Source organism: Erpetoichthys calabaricus, chromosome 4 (genome assembly GCF_900747795.2).
Source record: "Erpetoichthys calabaricus chromosome 4, fErpCal1.3, whole genome shotgun sequence".
NCBI lineage: Eukaryota > Metazoa > Chordata > Cladistia > Polypteriformes > Polypteridae > Erpetoichthys > Erpetoichthys calabaricus.
Window position 1 is genome coordinate 136478739 of NC_041397.2, and position 21372 is coordinate 136500110.

Sequence of the window (21372 nt, forward strand, 5' to 3'; positions counted from 1 at the left end):
CCGCCTGGAAGGTAAGCACACCGCCGACTGTCTCTTCCTCTTTGGCAGCGATACTGCAGGAGCTGCAGAGCGAGATCCAGCTCGTGCTGTCGCTGCCGGCCGAGCAATGTGCCCTCCGGGCGGAGACGCTGGACTCAGGAGGGATGGCAGTGGCGTTGGATCGAGAGCCGCAGGCAGGAGGGGACCGGCGCGCTGCAGGAACTCCTGGACAGAGAGGCACAGCGGGGAAGGTAAGGGAGACCGACCCTGTGAAGCTCCGGACGCCTGCGGGGCTGGGTCTGCCCTCTTACGATGGGCAGATCCGAACTGATGCGGCGTCCCACAGTAAACGGAGGAAGCGGCTTGAGGAAGCCAGTTCCTCCGATAAGGGAGAATGTGCAGCTGGGTGCGTGCATTCTTCAAAGAGCCTTAAAGAGCAGCCAGCAGCTGTAGCTGACAATAAGGAAGGCTCACTGCTGGCTGTACTTTCGTCCATGTCTGCAGCTCTACAGGCGCTGGCGGTTGATCAGTGTTCTGTGGAGTCGCATCCACAAATGCTAGGTGCCCTCCGTGCTGGGGAGCAGATGCTGGAGGGGAAGCCAGTCGCGTCAGAGGAGGCGCTGGAAGAGCGGACGAAACGGCGCGGCGAGCAAACCTTCGGCCGGAGAGGTACGGCGGGACCGGTAAGTTTCATCGATCCCGTACAGCATGTTGGAGGTCCCACCGACAGGATCTGTGAACCCCGTGATCAGAGTCCAAAAGGGGGATCTCCTACAGGAGATGTGGCGGTGAGTGCTGTGTGCTTGGTGAGGGGAGAATCAGTGAGGGGACTAGCAGGACGTGGGCTGTTAAGTGCCCTGGGTCCTAGCGCCCTCCCCCCTAAGCCTGCCGCAGCCTTGAGGCGAGTTAAAAGGACGCAGACGCGACAGGGTCTCTTTTTACGCTATAAGGAGACTCAGTCCGTCACCGCGTCCAAGAGTAAAAGGGGGAGCCGAGGGAAGAATGCCGGTTCCTCCGATAAGGGCAAACGTGAGGCAGGATGCTCACGTTTGGAGAAGGGCCACCCTCTGCGGTTGCAGAGGGTAAACCCACGGAAGGCTGAGGAGACGGGCGCGCGTGCGCTCCCGTCCGGTGTCCCACCACGAGGGGCAAGGGTGCCACGAAAGGGGGGCCGAGCTGGCAAGCACCGGGGTGCCGGTCAAAAGGGGGAGCGTTGCCCGTATAGACGTCAGAGAGACGCCGAGTGGCGGCGTCAGGGCAGCGTCTCCGCCCCTTGTTCTGTCTTCTTTTTTATAGGACCGGGCCCTGGAACGAAGTGTGTCGGCTTCCTGCCGAGGAAAACCTGCCCTCACGGGATTGGCCGCTGGGCCCAGGGGTCTCAGCTTGCGGTGGGGTACTGTGGCACGCAGCTGGGGGTGGTGCCCAGCCGGGACGTCCAGGAGGACAGGAGGAGGGCTCATTCCTCCTCCGGACCACGAGGGGGCGGCCGCCCTGGTTCCTTTGAGGGCCACGGGTGCAGGGCTTGGAAGCCCAACCCTGTAGGGGCCCGTGGTCTCCGCCAGGGGGCGCCCCCATGCCTGAAGGACCCGGAACCCCACTTCCGCCACACCAGGAAGTACTGGGGGGAAGACATTTGGGAACACCCGGAGGGCTTCCGGGAACACAGCCGGCACTTCCGCCACACAAGGGAGTGTCTAGGGAGTGTCGGGGATCACCTGGAGCCCATCCGGGCACTTATAAAAGGGGGCCGCCTCCCTGCAGAGAAGGACTGGAGTCGGGTGAGGAGTGGACAAGGTTGCGAGGCAGGAGAGAGGAGGCGGCCTGACGAGCAGGCAGAGACTGAGTGAGAGCCTGGACTTTGGGGAGATTGGTGCTTTGGCACTGGGTTTGTGCACTTGGACATTGTATTTATAATGTACAATAAACGTGTGGTGGACTTAAACATGGTGTCCGTCTGTCTGTGTCCGGGCAGCTTATCACAACTTCCTTACTTACCAGCCTGGTGCCACTGCCTTCATTATTTGTATTTTAAATAAAAGTGTTTCACTCAGTTAAAGAACACTTACACCTTTGTTCTTATGCAAGTGCTAATGCTCACTGGTATGAGTGCTATGGACTGCTTTATCTAGCAATCCTTTCTTCTTATGCTGTAATTGTCACAATTGTGAGATGATGTGCTTACTTTTTACTTTTAGCTGCTATAACTCTGGTTATGTATTTATCTTACTGCCACTTTCTCTGTTCTCTTCCTGTGATGCACAGCATTTCAGGTCTCCCACATGCTGCAAACACTCAGTTTGCTCCTGTGCAGTGAAAAAGACTGCAAAAAATCCTCCTAAGGGGGAAAAAAGCCGCAAAGAGTTCTTAGCAGTCCAAAAACAAAGGATTCAGGAACAAACATTGCTTTGTAGTTAACTCCCACTCAGAAATAACATGCAACACTCTGCAAGCACTTCAATCACTTCACCAATCAAGGAAGATGTCAGCATTTATCTCAGCCACTGGGTGGCCAGTTTGGAGAATGGAGAAAACGACCTGAGAGAGTAGGGCTTATTTTATTTTAAATTTGTTTTCATCAAAGTGTTTGTATATATTTCTTTTCTCAGAAGACAGATTCAGAGAGTAATGCACAGATTCAAATGCAAAATAGAATCAGAAAATTTTAACACCACACAACATATAGATTCAATTACATCAATTTTTATGAGAGGTGCCTGCATATATTTAAACTATAATGCAACAGTAAAAAATAAACCATGCGACTTTAGAAACATAAGCATACAAAAAACATACTAAAACTGAGAACATCAAAAATTAGCAAGTGGAACACAGAACAGGTTTTACACTTGTACCCATCCGTACATTCTCTATATAGCCAGTGATATCCAGTGCTTTTTTTGAGTTGAATGCCATGCCATAATCCTTTTTAAGATTCTAAATAATTTTGACAGTTAAAGAATAAGAGGGTGTCCTTATCAACATCCACCTACCCAATTATGATTAAACAATCTGAACAATTTTGCATAAGAGCATAAGAGGAGCTGATTGAAAGACAGAATTAATTCAGAATCAGAATCACTTTATTGCTAGAATGTAAAACATACCAGAATTGACTTTGGTTAGGTACAAAACATTGGATACAAGACATAACCAACTCAAGACAACACTGACACTGTAAACCACTGTACAAAAATGAACAAAACATTTACAAATTTTAAGTTAACTCAAATTCATAGAAACACTATCCAAAATAATATAGATATTAAATAGTGCAAGTTGAAAAGAAAACAGGGCCAATGTAGCTAAACATTTTTTCTAAATACATACTGTAAAATTTCAGTTCTTGAGTCATTCTGTACTACTTCTAAAGATAAAAACTACAAAAATATAAATTAAGAGAACAAGATTTGGTTATTTGGCAATGAAAAAGGAGAAGAATACAAAAAACATGCAAAAATTCCAGTTTATCGAGTTCCAGGAGAAACTTAATTTTTACAGGGCCACAGATCTTTAAAGAGGTTCTGAATTGTTCAGTCAAGACCCCCCACCCCCCCATATATTTTTCAAATGACACAAATAATCATTTAATGGCAATCGTAACGTCTTAAAATATGTATAATGGCTGTATTTCTTTCTTTAGTTTTTCAAAAAAGACTTGTTTCCATCTACACCACAGTTTGGTGACCATTCAACTCCTTAAACTCCCTGCTTCTCTCTCAAAGGAAGGGGATCCATGCCTTTCCTGTGCATACTTCCCTTTTTTTTTGGCTTTAAAATTAAGATCAAATACAGGTGTGATTTCATTACAGTAGAATGAAAGTACTGTCAGTCTGAATAAAGATTCTGCTAATACAATGTGAAAACAGTATCGGCACTGCACAATCCTTCAGTACTCTGGATATCACAAAAAAGAGGAATAATCAATCAGTGCTTATTTTAAATAGTACACTTTACAGCAGGGAACCTCAAAGGCTGTTTTTCAAAGCAATAAAAGAATGCAATAAAAGAATACAATACAAAGAAACCAAATGAAACACGAAAGTGTTTGATCAGCAAAGATAAGACAGAGACACTTTGTGATCTGCTTAAGGAGGCACCTTCAGATCCTGCAGACTCACTTCACTAACACACCAAAAAACAAGCTGCTGCAAAATTTGAAGGGAAGACCTCGACCCATTCTACAGGAGTGGATACGCATAGCTATTTTGGATTTCCAACAGTTGCTTCCTAATTGTCATTGACAGAGTTTGTGGGCTATTTCAGTCTCCATGGATTAGAAATGCCATTTACTGATATCAACAAAACCAGATCAGGAGAGGTACAGGAATGAGAGGGAATTTGTACTTGGATGTGCTGAATATGGTCTTGGTAATGGATGTGTTATGTCATTTTTGTACTGTTATTATGTACTATGCATAATTATAATGATCTCTCTCTCTCTCTCTCTCTCTTAATATATATATTGTAAATAAAGAGACACAAACAAAATGGAGAGTTGGGGGGTTCCAACATGGTAAAACCTGTATACTTGCACCAAGTATGCATAAGATAGGTCTTTTCAGAAGGAGCTCAAAACAGAACTGATTATATTTGTTAAAATGGTGGATTATACTGCATATTTGGAGGAAAAGTAGAGGCAGGTCCAAGGGAACCCAAAGTGACATCATTGTGGGAGAACTCGGTCGGCTGGCTAGATGAGATGGAAAGAGAGGATGCATTAGAGTACAGCGCCAACCCCTGGTCCAGCGGAGAATTACAGTTATTCAAGGCCTTGTGTGACAGACATGTGTGACAGTATCTATATATATATATAGAGAGAGATAGAATGTAAGAAAACTCCTGCTTTAACATGAAGCAATAATCCCAATGTGAAGCAAAGATGGTTGCCAGTAAAAACTGAAAGATGTCGAATCATCCCTAAAGCATCTTGGGACTGTGTGAATTCACAGCTGCTTTGTAAAAGGCTTCTGACTGCTAACAAGAGGCTTTTAAGCTTGTTGTGACCTATTGATACTTAAGACATAAAGATCACTAGAAAGGGAATAGAGGCGAGACCTCATTTTTTGTCTGCTTTCCCTGGTGAGGATTGTGGTTACAGATAAGGTGAACAGTAATAGCTATAAACATCCAGAGTGTAATAGCTGCCCACTGGGATTTTTTAAGAATGAAGGTCATAAAAAAAAAGATATGGAGAAACCAAATGAGACAGAAAAGATATGCAGTCAAGTCATTAACCCAGTAATCCTGCCTTCAAAACCAGAACTGTGGTCCAAATAAACAGTGGAAAACCTCATACTAATGGTAAATTCTTAGCCCTCGTTAACACTAATTCATGTCATTTTGTTTTGAATTTGAAGAATAATTTTGACTCCCACTTTCAAAAATTTTCACCATATTATTTGACATTTTTCTTTAGACCTCCAATGTTCCATTAAGGCAAATAAAATAGTCTGTATTTAAGTAATAGTTCAAACAGTTGGGTTGAACTCATACTGCAACTCAAATGGGGAAAAAACACATTGCAGTTGACATTAGTGTGTTGCATGAAAATCCAGCCAGTGAAAGGAGATCCTTCCTGTTTCATCATAAAAATTTCTCCAAATCTTGACTTACCTTTTAAGTCTGACCATTACTCTGAGGGTGATAACCAGAGGAAAGGTTTGGTTCTACATCAGTCATGGAACAGATCTTTCTCCAGAACTGAGTGGAAATCAGACACCCTAACCTGAAATGAAAGATTTTAGAAATCCACGAAGCCTATGGTATTCCTTAACAACAGTTTTTGTTGCTATACTGAAGGCAACTTCTTGAGAGGAAGAAAATGAGTTGGAGAATCGATCTACAAAATAGAGGATGGTACAGGCATTAGTAGGAGATCTATCATGAAATATTTAAAATGGCAGTGCATGGTCTTTTGGTGAAGATATTGGTTTTAGAAGGCCTGTATACTACTACCAGCTAATGCTTAAGGTCAAGTACACACTCCAAAAGCTTTCATGCATGATGTTGCATTCTTTCTCATGGAAAATCACCAAAAATACCTTTTAATCAAGTAAAGCTTTTAAAATTCCAGGATTTCCTGCCAGTACAGAGTCATTATAACCTTACTGAAGACTAACCAAGGGATTGGATAGAGGCTCATCAGATGGTGCTTCAGTGAAGTAGGACAAATTCTATCTGAAATTCTGAATTTTATGTAGGTTGAGGTTTGTGTATCAATATCTTACATTAATGAATATAATATCCAATCAGAGTGAAAAAGAGAAACAAACATCTTTGAACCAAAGTAAAAATATAGGGAGAGGTTTAAACAATATGTGCTATGCATTGTAATGAGTAAGGGGTGGAAACAAGTGAGTAAGGACAGGACAGACGGTACAGAGGGTGTTCTGACCACTGATTGGAGTTGTAGGTAAAAAAAGAAAGTTGTGCTAGGAAAATTAAAATCTATAAATTTTAACCATAAGGGGGAACCAGAGAATTCCAAACCACAGACACAGTAATAACTCACACAATCCTTCCATCCATCCATTATTCAACCCGCTGAATCCAAACACAGGGTCATGGGGGGTCTGCTGGAGCCAATCCCAGCCAACACAGGGCACAAGGAAGGAACCAATCCTGGGCAGGTTGCCAACCCACCACAGGACACACACAAACACCAAGCACACACTAGGGCCAATTTAGAATCGCCAATCCACCTAACCTGCATGTCTTTGGATTGTGGGACGAAACCGGAGCGCCTGGAGGAAACCCATGCAGACACGGGTAGAACATACAAACTCCACGCAGGGAGGACCTGGGAAGCGAACCCAGGTCCCCAGGTCTCCCAACTGCGAGGCAGCAGGCTACCCACTGCTCCACCGTGCCGCTCAACTCACACAATTCCTGGTTCAAATAAAAGATATTTGTTCAAACACAGCACTCTTCCAATGATCACCCCTTCCAAAGACACATCAAAATAAACAAATCAAATAATCACAATTCCTCCTTCTTCCTCCTACAAGAGTGTAGCCCTCTGCTTCTCAACTCTGATTCAACCATGTATTGCAGTGGACTCCCTTTTTTGTCAGACTCGGGAGTGTTTCTGGTGCCACATTATATTCTCTGGGAAACACTTCCGGGCCATAAGAAAAGTAAGGAGGCCCAACCCCCCCCCAACAGTGCCTTCTATCAATAAGTACAGACACCGACAGAGCTGGCACTTCTGCACTCCAATTCTCAAGCCTTTCCTGCGGGTGTCCCACTGCCACCTAACATACGGGGGATGGAGCAACTCCTGATTCCTGCATATTGCTGATCTGTCTATTATTTCCTGCCAGTTGGACACAAAGTTATTTCTCTGGTCCACTGTCCAATATGTTTTTGTCATTGCTCTGGCCTCCCATCCAGATAATGTATATTTCCCCATCTCACCCAGGATGCCTGTTCTCCTCCTACAATATGTACATGTATAATGCAAAGTTGACTGACTAACTGACTGACTCACTTTCTGTTTAGATAAAACCATGAAATCTAGCAAGGGGGTACATCTAGGGCAGTAGGTATTCGCCAAGAATGGACATTTCGATAATTCAAATTTTAGGTGTTAAAAAAACTATACAAAAACTAAATAACTGAACATCTCAAAAAAGCCTTACCAGATTTGACTGTAATTTGATGACATTATGGAAAAAAGAAACATTTTTGTTTTGTTTCAAATTTTGTTTTTGTTGATAATTATTAATATTATACTAACTTCTGTGCTCTTCACTGTGCTGAGAGAGTGCTTAATGAAAATGAAGGAAGCAGCTGAAGTGATTGACAGGCAATGCAAAGACCACCATTAATCAATAGGGTGGACAGATGACTGAAGACAAGAAAAGGCGACATGATCACATTGCAAATGGAACAAGCAAGTTCGGTGAAACTCAAAGAAAATGCAAAGCTCAATGGTTAGCAAGAGCTGCTTTTAGCTGATTTCTGCCAGCACTCATTTTGATTATTTGTTCTAGACCCCAGTCTTGGCCCTGAAAACTGACCCACCGCAGAAACCAATGGAATGGTGGGGGCCTGTTGTTCCAGGGCTCCCCTTTGATGAAACAAGTGTGAATGGAAGAGCAGATGGGGCGAGAGTTTGTCCCCCTTGAGTGAGGTTAGAGACAGGGAAAAATATTGTGCAGCACTTTTGGGTGATTTGGCAGACCAGGAAGGAGGAAGTGTGTTCAGAACATCTCAGTAACTGAAATGACTTCTTTTTCCCTCACGTGGTTGCAAACCAGTGATGTCCACTCGCATCCCACTCATGGCAACCCATAACCAAAGAGTGGGCCACCAGCCATTGGTTAAGAAACACTGACACAAGGTATTGGTACCTAAGTACTTGTATATATCCACTTCAAGCACTGCTTTGCATATACATTTGCATCAACGGAAATGGGAACTACGTGCAACTGATGAAAATCAAGAAAAGAAGTTGAATGAACGCTTAAACAAATGAAAATCACAAACATCTAATAATGATAATAATACATACTCAAAGCTCACATGATTCCTACTGTAAGTTCATTTCAATTCAAAAGAATACCCTATCCTATAAAATTGTGTTTTACATTGACCATCAACAAAAGCCAAGTAACTAGAAAAAAGCAGGAAATAATCTAATGCAGGAATGTTTTACTCATAAACCATCGTATATAACATGTTCAAGAGTAACCAGCTTCAGTGACCTGATAATATTATTATTATTATTTGACTGATACCTTTAGCCAAGGTGGCTTACAACATTTGAGATACAATTAATGACATGTCTTTTGGTTTTTCAAATGAAGCACAGGCAGGTGAAGCAACTTTCTCACGGTTACACAGCGTTTGTAGCAGGATTTGAACCCACACTCTCAATGTTTAAAGTCCTAGGCCCAAAGCCTTAACCGCTACACCACAATGCCCTTGGGTAAAGAAAAAAATAAAACAAAAACCTACAATTTTTATGTACAGAAAAGCATTTCATCAGTTACGTTACACTTTTGTTACATCTGATTAACTGATGGCACTATAATTGATGCTCATTATTGTAAGAAATCTTCCTTGCGAAGCTGGGTGACAGCTAGTGAGCTGATAAAGAGTGGAGCACCATGAGACCTGAGCAATCAAACAGATAACAATAGCAAGAGACCAAGTCATAAAAACTAGGATTGGCGCTGCAATTCATCACAAAGGGCAAGGTCAGGGCTCTATGCAAGCCACTCAGGTTCCTCCAAGCGAAACTAGTCAACCCATATATTTATGGACCTGTCTTTGTGCACAGGGGCACAAAGTTTTGCTGGAACAGAACAGGGCCTTCCCCAACCTGTTGCCGCGAAGTCGGAAATGCAGAATTGCCTTAAATGTCTTTGTATGCAACCACATCAACAGTACCTTTCATCAGAACCAAGAGGCCAAGCCCAAACACTAAAAAACAACCCAGACTTTAATCCTTCCACTACCAAACTTTACAGTAGGCATATGCAGTCCAGAAGGTAGCGTTCTCCTGGCATCCCCTATACCCACATTGGTTCATCAGACGGCTAGATAGTAAAGCGTAATTCATCTGTCCACAGTCCAATGGCAGCCTACTCTACAGCATAACAGCCAACGTTTCCCATCATGCATAGTAATTTAAAGCTTGTGTGCAGCTACTCTACCATGGCAGGCCATTTCATGAAGCTCTCGATGCACGGCTCTTGCACTGAAGTTGCCTCCTGAGGCAGTTAAGAGCTCTGTTGTGATTGCTTCAGCATTAATTGTTAACTTCTTATATTTGTTTACAATTTGGATTTGGATTTCATTTCTTTCAGTTCTTTTTTTACATTTTTTTATTTTTATGAATTTTGTCTTTTTTTAGTCTTAACATTTTTTTGATGAAGCCCAGTTTTTGTTCTTGTTTTAGAATATGTTGTAATAATTTGTTAAACGTAAAGAGACACCATGTTTTGGAGGTTATACTGTTTCCCTCTTATCAATTTTGTGCTTTGTTGTTGTTTTGTTTTTTACTTACCCCTTTTTGCTGAGCCTGTGCAGGCCAGAAGCCTGTTTCTAGAGTTTGGGTTAAGGCTTCCCTTGACAGTAGGGGTCTGTGGAGCTTTGACGCTTACCAATGGAAGTTAAGGCTCACTTTAAATTGTATTTGCCAAGAGTCAAAATGTAAACAATATAAGAGAATTTAAACACAAATTGTAGACAGCAATGGAATACTTTAGTAAGTTAAAAAATCAAAGCTAAGGATTGAAACTAAATGTGGACTTGTTTAACAATACACTGAGTAAAATCACCACAACAAGCAACCATGGGCTTTCTGCACTGCATTATCATGGGACAGATCCTCGAAAAATGGACCCAAAGAACCATCAAGGAAGAGTGATATTGTAAAGCTGACAAACCATCTTCAGACTGAACTAGTAGTCCAAAAACCTTAGAAATCAAATCATAAAAGTACAGCCAGATAAGCATGCATCTCAGGGTCCGAGTTGTATCTGGCAGCCATGTCCTCCTGATCAGCGGGTTTCATTTTTAATAGTGAGAAGCAACAGACAAGTTTCCTTTCTGCATGCAGTTTTGCAAAGCTGATGCTAAAATTCATTTTCACATGTGATTTCACAATTGTAGCTCTCACTTAAAAGAGTTCTTTGGGAGGTTATTTAAATTTTAGACCTTGTTAGCTGTGTGATGCTGCTAATCAGTGGTGTATCAGTAAAATCAATCAAATTCCATGCAGTACCACCCTAGCTAAACTGGGGCCCTAAGCAGAACCTTCTTCTTGTTGCTCCCAACACCTTCCAAGTGATCTTCCCTGAATCCACCACATTAGTGTTTCTTATAACAGCTTTAATTTGAACAATAAATATTTAAATATGTATTAAATAAACAAAGAAGCACACATCACAAACTTAACTATAACTTTTGATTTGTTTCTTAATAAATGAGGGCCTAATTTATAATAATAATATAGTAATACAATTCCTAAATAGTTGGGATGCTGTGTAAAATGTAAATGAAAACAGTCCTTAATCCAACAACACTCAGAACACTTCAAATGTTAACTGACATTAGACAGCTTTAACAGCTTGTAGAGGTCCTGAGGTCTAAAATCCTAAATTTTAAATCACATATTAATCAGATACAACAAAAGGTAGATCCCTCATAACTTTGCAAGATTCCGAAAAATTAGTTTTTAGTTGACTAGATTACTATAATACACTCCTCTCAGGACTACCCAAAAAAGACATCAATCGGTTGCAACTAGTGCAGAATGCAGCTGCCAGAATCTTAACTAGGAAAAGAAAATCTGAGCACATCACCCCAGTTTTAATGTCATTACATTGGTTACCTGTACCATTTAGAATTGACTTTAATATACTGCCCTTGGTTTACAAACCCTTAAATAATCTTGCCCCATCTTATATTTCAGAATGCCTCTCACCTCATACTCCAAATCGTAACCTTAGATCTTCAAATGAGTGTCTGCTTAAAATTCCAAGAGCTAAATTTAAAAGAAGTGGTGAGGCGGCTTTCTGCTACAATCTGGAATAGCTTACCGATATTAATTTGCCAGGCTAATATGGTGGGGCACTTTAAATAACTGCTAAAAACCCATTATGTTAACATGGCTTTCTTATAGCTTCATTTTAGTGTAACCCTGATATTCTATAAAAGTATTTAATGGTCATTTTTATCATGGCTCCACAATCTGTAATAACCCCTACTTTCTCTGCTGTTCTTTTTCCAGTTTTCTGTGGTGGCAATCTGCACCACCACCACCTGATCAGGGCACCTTGCAGTCCCAGCATTGATGGATTGAAGGCCAGATATCTACATGACCATCATCATCTAATTCTTTCACATGAAGCCTGAAAACCATGAGGACTGATTTAGATAATTTATGTTAGGTAGAATTCCCATTGGGGACTGGGTGGTCTCGTGGCCACGGAACCCCTGCAGATTTTGTTTGTTTTTTTTCTCCAGCCCTCTGGAGTTTCTTTTTGTTTGTTTTTTCCAGGCCATCAGACCTTACTTTATTTTTTGTTATTTAGTATTACCTAATCTTATTTTTATTTTTACTTTATCTTGTAAAGCGACATCATTTGTATGAAAATGTGCTATGTAAATATATGTTCTTGTTGTTGTCTATATGGTGGTAATAAATAATCGACAACTATGTGTCAGCTAGGTACTATAACATCAGATAATATCCATTGAACACTCAATATCAAAATTATTACTCATAATATTATTGTTTTTCCATTGTTACTTCAGTAAACTACTAGCTTTAATGTAGTGGTAGTTAATGTAAGTTTAGCTAGCTTACTGGGAGTTGGACAAATTTAGATTTATACTGAATGTTCAGCACAAGCTGCTTTTTCATGCTTTCATTGTTTTTTTCTTTTTGTTGACTTGAAGCCATCTCTCTGCTCATTAATGGAAAATTATCACAACAGGTGACTGTAAATGATGTTAACTTGGTGATTCATAACACAGCAATAACACCATTAGCAGGCTCCTCCTCCTATCCATTCCTTGATCATCATGGAGAAGTGCAGTGTGTTTTTAAAAATGTAATATGCTCCATGTTTTCTGCACAAAGATGTGCCAAAACATTAAAAAGTCAAAGAAGAGAGATAATGTGCCATTCTGTAATAACAGCCCTTATTGACATCACCATCCGGGAGACCTATATGATAACCACTATATGCGTTTTGTGATCACTTAAAATATACAATGATGCCAAAGCAGAAGTGAAGTAAGAACTCTGGTATGGACCACAATGTTTTCTCTTCGCTGGAGAAGTAAATCTACTGTATACCAGGTTAGAGTTTGCTAAATGCATGATGTTGTGTGTATGGCATATGGCAACTCTAAACTGGACTGGTGTAACTGAGTATAGATGTGCTCAGAAATAGACTGGTCCATAGGGATACTCTCTGAATCCTGCCAAGGTATTAACTGGGATTAGAAAATGGACAGCTGGATGAATGGAAGGGAGGCAGGAAGTGGTGGTGCTGCCAACATAAAAACATTAGAGACATTATAGCATGTGTTTCAGAAATACAATTTTGATTACATTTTGTACCCCATATTCTGAATACTAGACAGATAAATGTCATCTTATGTAAAATTCTTTACAAAGATTTCAGCTCCACTATATGATCATGTAAAAAGAGATATCCAATTTCTAAACAAAATAGGTTATAAAATCTTTTCCTTATTCACATTATTTTTCTCCAAGAACTGAACAAACACCTCATAGCTGCAGTGCAGGTGTACAGGTTTAGAAGACTCACTAAAAATTAAGGGTTTTGAAACTTTGGACATGCAAATAACGATACACCAAAAAAGTCTCCAGCATTATTTTGAAAAACAATACAATGAAATGGATATGAAGGCAGAAGTACATAATCACAATTTTATCTTCAATGTTCCTGTTGCAGTCACCTGTCACTAGCAATCATTAAGCATGAGTAGCTCAGTGACACTTTCTGACCCAGTCTTCGAATTGTTGTAGATGCCCTGATATTTTCAAACAGGTTTCTCGACATAAAATTCTGGTAGTGTGAGCAGAAGTATGACAAGTAGAGCAAAGAAAATCTTTAGTGATAACAGCTTTTCCAGCAATGGCCTCTTCTCTGTGCTGCGATCAGGGAAATGTTACCACTGCCTAAAGACCACTTGAGAGAGAATGAGGAGAAGCTTCTTTCCACAGTCCATCTACATCCTAAATGAGGACAGTGTCTAAGTGCCGGCACCATTGATGACGTCACTTCCGGCACTGGTGCCATTGATGACACAACTTCCAGTACAGGCGCTATTGATAATGTCACTTCCGGTCCCGAAGTCATCACTCCCGGGTCCAGCACTATTGATGATGTCACTTCTGGACCCGATGATGTCACTTCCATTCCCAGCCTTTAAAGCCACCATACTTTCGAACTCAAATCAGTTCTGTTTTGGACTCTGACTTATGAACATCTCACAACTATTTACCCTTTTTCAGCCAGGGCATATTATATGGGTGGCTGCCCCAAACCTTTCTGATGTCTTTTGGTCATTTTTGTGACAATGTATTGATTTTTATTGTTTACTGTCTTTTGTGTTCTTCTTATAATGTACAGTTTAGCAACTGCACAATTCATTATTATCACTGTGTGTAACTGTATGTGACAAATAAAATTTGATTTGACTTGACAGCAAGAGTAGCAATGAGCAAGAGCCAATGAGAGCATGCGAGGAAACAATAAGATCATAGGTTACTAGCCAACCCACGGCGTAGCATACGCCGCATTATTATGTATTGATGGGTGAACACTTCCTGAAAGACACAGTTGTCCAAATGGGGTGGGTTTGAGGATATGACTGTAAGTAAATGAAAAGATGGAACTTTGGAGAGAGCAACATACAATTGTCCGTGACTGAAAACTGGAGGACCACCGCCGCGCCCCCACCTCCCAGAGCGAGGGACGGGGCTGGATGGCTGTCGGGTGCGGAGGGCGGAACGGGGGGAGAGGGGAAGGACACCCTTTCTGCCCACTCCACCTCTCCGGAGAGAGGGCGCGAAAGCGGGCCCGAGAGGTTTCGGGTCCTAACTGTTCAATGACGGGTTGGCACAACCGGTAATGATCCTTCCGCAGGTTCACCTACGGAATTATGACTTTTACTTCCTCTAGATAGTCAAGTTCGATCGTCTTCTCAGCGCTCCACCAGAGGCTGTGAGCGACCATGGCGCAACCATGGCAGGGCCGATCCGAGGACCTCACTAAACCATCCTATCGGTAGTAGTGACGGGCGGTGTGTACAAAGGGCAGGGACTTAATCAGTGTGAGCTTCTGACCCGCGCTTACTGGGAATTCCTCGTTTGTGGGGAACAATTGCAAGCCCCGGTCCCCATCATGAATGGGGTTCAACGGCTTACCCATGCCTCTCGGCGCCGGGTAGATACATGTTGATCCATTCACTGCAGCCCCGGACAACTAAGGGCATCACAGACCTGTTATTGCTCAATCTCACGTGGCTGAAAGCTTAGCAGCTGCAATAGTTTTACACTCCAGCACATTGCGGTAAATGCTGGTAACAGTCTAGCCGGGCGGGCGGGCAGGCGTTCTCGTCCCATGGTCTTAGAGTTGGTGGGCATGGCTCTGTGAGTTGTCGTCGTATCCCATGGTCTTACATTTGGTGGGCGGGGCTCTGTGAGTTGGCAGGCGTGGCTATGTCGTGCGTATCCCATGGTTGTCTTGCGTGCCCTGGTCGGCTACTTAGTGAAATATATATATAGATTATTGTCACATGTACAGAATCCAGTGAAATTCTTACTTGCATGTGCTAATCAACATGTGACACACAACTCTCCAGCGTCATGATCAGTGAGTATAGCAACCTTACCCTGACATATCTGTCTCCCTTACCTCGAGACTTCTGCCTTATCTGAAAAGCGTCATGAAGAGATGGTGCAAAACCAGGGGGATGAGATGGGAGAACACTCCAAGCAACTTCAAAGAAGGCCTACCCACAGGTACTAGTGGAATTCTTGCAAGAACACAAATACGTATTGTTACACACATGCGCATGGGAGGCAGCTAAAGGGCTTGAGTAAGGGCAATTTCGATTCAAACCAGGATGTGACAGAGTGCACTGACTCTTTTTCTCCCTTTCCTGCAGACCATTCACGGGAGATTCCACCTGGTCCTCTTGACATCACAGGGGCCGGAGCCGGCAAGGTCTCCTTCCATAGGCTTGGTCCCGGAAGTGATGTCAAGAGGACTGTGTGGAATCTCCCATGACTGGTCTGCAGGAAAGGGAGAAAAAAAAAAGTCAGTGCACTCTGTCATATCCTGGTTTGAATAGGAATTGCCCTTACTCAAGCCCTTTAGCTGCCTCCCATGCGCACGTGTGTGGCAGTCATCAGAAAATGATCACACCCAGAAATCATCATGACATGCATGTCTTTGTGGTGACACAATGGAGTTTTGGAATGAAACACTCTTTGTCAGGATTCCTTCCGGAAGAAAAATTGGGTGTAGGTTGTATAACACTGCATTGACAAGACCACTGATTATAAAAAAAAGAATTTGAGGAATGTGGGCTTTTCAAAGTCATGTGGTGTGATCTTCCCCTGAAATAAAATGTCTCCAGTAGACTTCAGATATTCTGATGTCCTGCCCAAATTACAAGATGTACAAATGCGTAGTAAATCCCTGGCTTCAGTGACGAAATTTAAATGTTATCAGTCGTTGGTTTTTCTATGTTTTTTTACTTTTGATGTCTAAGGCTGTTCGGAGGCATTTCTGCATTAAAGGATAAGTTTGGTATTTTTCAAGAGGGAGTTATGTCTTCACAATCATGGTATATATTAATTTGCCAAATAAAACTGTGTTCTAAAGTTAAACTTTTTTTTTATAAAATTAACAATACTTTGTTCTTGCAGCTTACAAAGAGGCTGAAAGGTACATAAGTCCATAGGTGACAGAAAAAGTATTAAATGTTTTAGTTACATCCATTTTTCAAGACAAAAATGCTATAAAGTATTGTACACTGTGAAAGGTGCTACATAGGCGCCTGACTCGACACAGACTGGACACAGAGGCACACGTAAAATAAAACAACTATTTATTTTTCTACACCTGTGGGGCACGTCTTCCCCATGTCCCACAGGCAGTACACAGTCCCAAGCACAGCAGACACCAAAACACCAATAAACTACTGTGTTATCCTCCACTCCTCCTAGGCAGCTTCATCCTCCTCCTCCCGACTCTGGCCCTGAGTGGTGGTCGCTGGCTCCTTTTATTAGGCACCCGGAAGTGCTCCAGGTGCTTGATTGTCGACACCCGGCTGCACTTCCAGGTGTGGTGAAACTACTGCCCAGAAGAGCCCAGCAGCTCCCACTGTAGAACCCCCTGGCGGCGCCTGCGGAACCCAAAAGGGTTGCACCAAACTCCACCTCCCACGAAGCCCTGTGGGAGTCCGAAGCACCACTGCAACCCAGGGAGGCTACCATCTAGCATCCAGGGGAAGGTATTGGGTCTCCCATGCTTGCTCCCCCGGAACATATGACTGCAGGGGTGTCCCGGCCGGGCATGGACCCCAGCTGTCCGCCACAACACATATAGCAAAACAGCACAAGATAGAAAATGGCAAGCCATTGTTGCGAGATTCAGACATTTTAAAGCAGGACCTGCTGTGAGCCTCAAGTGTTTACCAACTTGCCAGTTCATCTTAGTCCCCGGTACCCTTGCTGTCTCTGCTCTGTAAATACCTTGACAATAATAACAGAAAAATATCACACTTAAGGTTACATATAGATAAGATACTGCCTGCTCTGGCTGGGTCGATAAATCTTGTGTGTGATTCAGTGACAGAAAATATTGAGCTTGCACAGCAGGCAGTGAAGTGACAAGAACTGAGCAGACGTTGTAGGCATAGGTTAAGTGCTTGCATAGGAGAAAGTCAGCATGGCATATCAGTGCGGATCAAGCTCTGCATACACCCACACATCCATCTTCCTAACCTGCATATCCAGGGCAGGGTCCAGTTTGATTCTATCCCAGCAAGCATCGGACACAAGGTAGGAACAATCCTCAGAAAGGGCACCAGTCCACAAAGTGGATTCAAAAACTGGTTGTATCTGGTAAGTTTTAAGGCTTTTTTATAAGATGTGGACACGGGGTTATGTAGTGCTCCATTGTACGCTGCTAGAACATAGTATTTTAAAAATGTAAAAACAAATGCATCACTTTAGAACTCAAGTTTATGTGGAAAATAAATAAATACAGTGATTGTGAAGAAATAACAGTATCACTTTAGATTAGGTGTCCCTAATTATGCTGTACTTACCATGTAATTACCAGTATAATTACAGAGTAACTAGGTTATTACCGTGTACTTACTGTGTAATACAGCGTAAAGCTATAATTAAGTACTCAATTGTAATTGTTATTCCACAATTTTTTTAGTACCTATGTACAGTATATAAATTGCAGAATAACAATTACAATTAAGTGCTTAGCAACAGCATTACATTGTGTTACACAGTAAATAAAATGTAATTACACCTACTTACTCTGTAATTATACAGGTATTTACATGGTAAGAACAGTGTAATTAGGGACACCTAATCTAAAGTCATACTGAAATAACTTTGACTTGAAAAACACCAAAATTGTCCATTAAGAGAAGGTGGGTCATTGCCCCCCATCTCCCAGCAGATGGCACTGTGGTGCAAAAATTAAATAAGTAATAAACATGCCTTAAAACAGGCATGTCAAACTCACTACCATTGGTGGGCCGCTTCGACTGCCATACATGTGTCAGCGGGCCGCACTGTAACAAATACTATTATACTATTATACAAAGTTACTGTAGCTTTCTTTCCAATACTGAAAACTTTAAAAAATGTAGCACTTAAAGTTTAAAGAAAAGCAATTTATTTCCATGCAGTCTCCATACAACAGTGTAGTATTAGAGTCTTAACCTCTAAGCTAGGTCCTTATTATATTACTAGGCTCACCCGCCTTTTAAGGCGACCGACTTTTATCCTCAATTTGTGTGCGCTCCATGTGTACATCAGGTATGTAAGTGTAGGGAAGGAGAACATCAAAGTGCCCATTCATAACATCTCCCGAAAACCTAAGTTTTTTTTTATCCCCTCGAGTGCCTGTCCAAACTTGGAGTGTAGGACTCCATAATAATATACTTGAAATTCATAGGGGAACAACTCTCCCGCTGCCATTAGCTCAGAAATGGTACCATAAGTTAGAGACTTTGACATTTCAGTGAGATACTGAAGCTCATTTGTATAAGAGATTCCTGACGGCATCATTATAAATGGCTGAAACCTTGACCAATTACTTAAAACATGTCGTACAATGTCAGCCCGAATCTGTACCGCTAAAGACGGAGTTTCATGCACTAAATAAGCTATAGATGAGAATAAGCAAGCACCACCTCCCCTGATATTTACTACGCGGTGAGGCATTTGTACTCCATCAACATTAATTATTTCCAGACTTAATTTTGTCTATTTTTCCAGCGCATCGCGCACAAAATCAAGGGAACGATGGGAGCACCAGAACTCTGCTCACATCGCGTCACTTCGTACCGCAAGCTGCAAGTAGTAAGTCTGTGATAAGCGGAATACCGCTACGCTTTGCACTCACGGGACGGAAGGACAATCCCGACCGCTTTTATATAGTGTCTTGATATTCATTATGTTATATTCATTGCTTATACAAGAGCCTTACAGTGTGAGATTTATTTCTTTTGTCCCGACACTTGGCATCTCTTGTTAGTAACCAGTTCGTCAATATCAGGCTTGAAATCTTGTGCAGCTGCAACTTTTATGAGGGATGAAAGGTGCTCGACGGTAAGTCTTGAGCGATGTGGGGTTTTGGTAGCTTTCATTAACGAAAACAATTGCTCACAAAGGTAAGTGCTTCCGAACATTGACAGTACTCTCGATGCCAACTTACGGATCTGCACATACGAGGGTGGCAGGTAAGCATACAAGCCTGGCACCAGGGCCGGATTTTCCTATAGGCTAACTAGGCTTCAGCCTAGGGCCTCAAGATCAAGAGGGGCCTACATTCAAATTGTTAGCAAAATTTTATTATCTCTCATGTAATTTACAAACTTAAAAATGGAAGGTGAAAGGGCCTCATAAGTGGAATAGCCTAGGGCCTCTTTTCATATAAATCCGGCCCTGCCTGGCACACCAACTTCGTTGTATTTTGCCTTCAGAATAGAATCTGACTGCACTTCAATCAACTCCATTTGGATATTCTCAGGCGCATTCTCAATGTTGTAAGTGAACAGCGCAATGCCCTGTTTGTGCGAACTGAAATCACAAAAATGCTCACTGAATTCATTGCTCAGTAATTCAAGTTGGAAAACAAATCCTCCAAAAATCAAATTTTTCTTTACTAAGTTTACTTCAAAGTTTATATTGTAAAATAAGCCGATATGCAAAAAGCCACCTGACCTACAATAATTTTGCAAACTCAAAATCACAAAAATATGTTAATAACTCACCAACTACTCGTGTCCACTTCAGATCTTCAGCTGTAGTCTGCACTAACTGTACATTACAATACTAGCATAAAATGACATGAAACTAGAGCAAAAAAACGTGAAAATATGCGGGCTATTACTACTCGTGATGGTCAGTTCTGCCCAGTGGCCAGTCTCAGCAGCCCAGACAGTAGTGCAGCCTTAGCAGGGGCGGCTCTTGGCTCGTGGCGGCCCTGGGCAGAGAAAGAATCGGTGGCCCCTTCGCCTGGCAATGTCAATATGGTATCTTATGCACGGTGGATGGCCACATCCGTTTCGGACACTGCATAGCCGCCTCGTGCTCATGACACGCTTCTATATACGCGTGTCCGTAACTTGAAAACCAAGTGGCGGCCCATGATATTCTCATTACGGCAGAACGTTATAATACTACATATAGCTTACTGCTCCGACTCTAGCGACATTTGTAAATACAGCGTACTAATTAACAAGAAACACAATGTTTTTCGGCCACATTGCCATCAGCTGTGTCGTTATTTTCTTTCTGTTTTATATAGAATATATATTGGCATGACGGACCCTGGGATCTGGCGGCACTGTGCAGGTGCACAGTTTGCACATGCCTAAGGCTGCCCGCTGCTGCAGCCTAGCACATCAGTTGTGACGCTGTGGCTCATTAACTTTGGACAAGGCTCGTTACTATACTAGCAGATGACGTTTCCGGTACCGTAATGCCATGGGAAAATGCGCTTTGTCAGAAGGCAGAAGTAAGAAAAGTCAATAAGTAACACCGAAGATGCAGAATGATTCAATCACAAACGATAGTAATCATTTTGTACAAGTTTAGTGCTAACTAGGATCTGTCATGCGGGCCGCACAGATTTCTGTTGCAGGCCGCATGCGGCCCAGGGGCCGCGTGTTTGACATGCCTGCCTTAAAACCTTACTGTGTGGTTGGTTTTTAGCAAAATCTGCTCGGTTATTTATGATTAAAGGTTTCCAACTTTCCATGATATGCTCAGAACACTTTATTATTTAGAAAAATATTTGCTTTTGGAGTAGGTGGAATTTTATTTGTGCCTGGTGCCCCTGGTTTGCGCTCGCAGGTTGCTGCGGCAAGTTCTTCCACCCTGCAGTGTTCTCAGCATAGCTTTGTTCAGATGTGCTCATGCACTTTGGGGCCTAAAGCTCAGAGCCCTTTTAAAAAGCCTGTAACTTGAATTGTTTTGGCACAACTTAAAGTGTACATCCTGTTATTTATTATGGAATACTGTTTATTTTCTATGGAGTAGTTCTCATAATTATCTTGACTCCTGTTCATTACTTACCTACAGTACAGTTTAGCACTGCACATTGAACTAAAGCTGGAACTGTAGGAATGGTCATT

At 42.2% G+C, this 21372-nt stretch overlaps 1 protein-coding gene across 1 annotated transcript in view; it reads left to right on the plus strand.

Annotated features, from left to right (window-relative positions):
- ppef1 (protein phosphatase, EF-hand calcium binding domain 1) overlaps positions 1 to 11981 on the plus strand; it is a 209986-nt gene extending 198005 nt beyond the window's left edge. The window contains exon 19 of the transcript XR_007934848.1: positions 11723 to 11981. The gene's annotated coding sequence lies outside the window, so the exon portion shown is untranslated. The remainder of the gene's footprint in view (positions 1 to 11722) is intronic.
- Positions 11982 to 21372: the final 9391 nt, after the last annotated feature.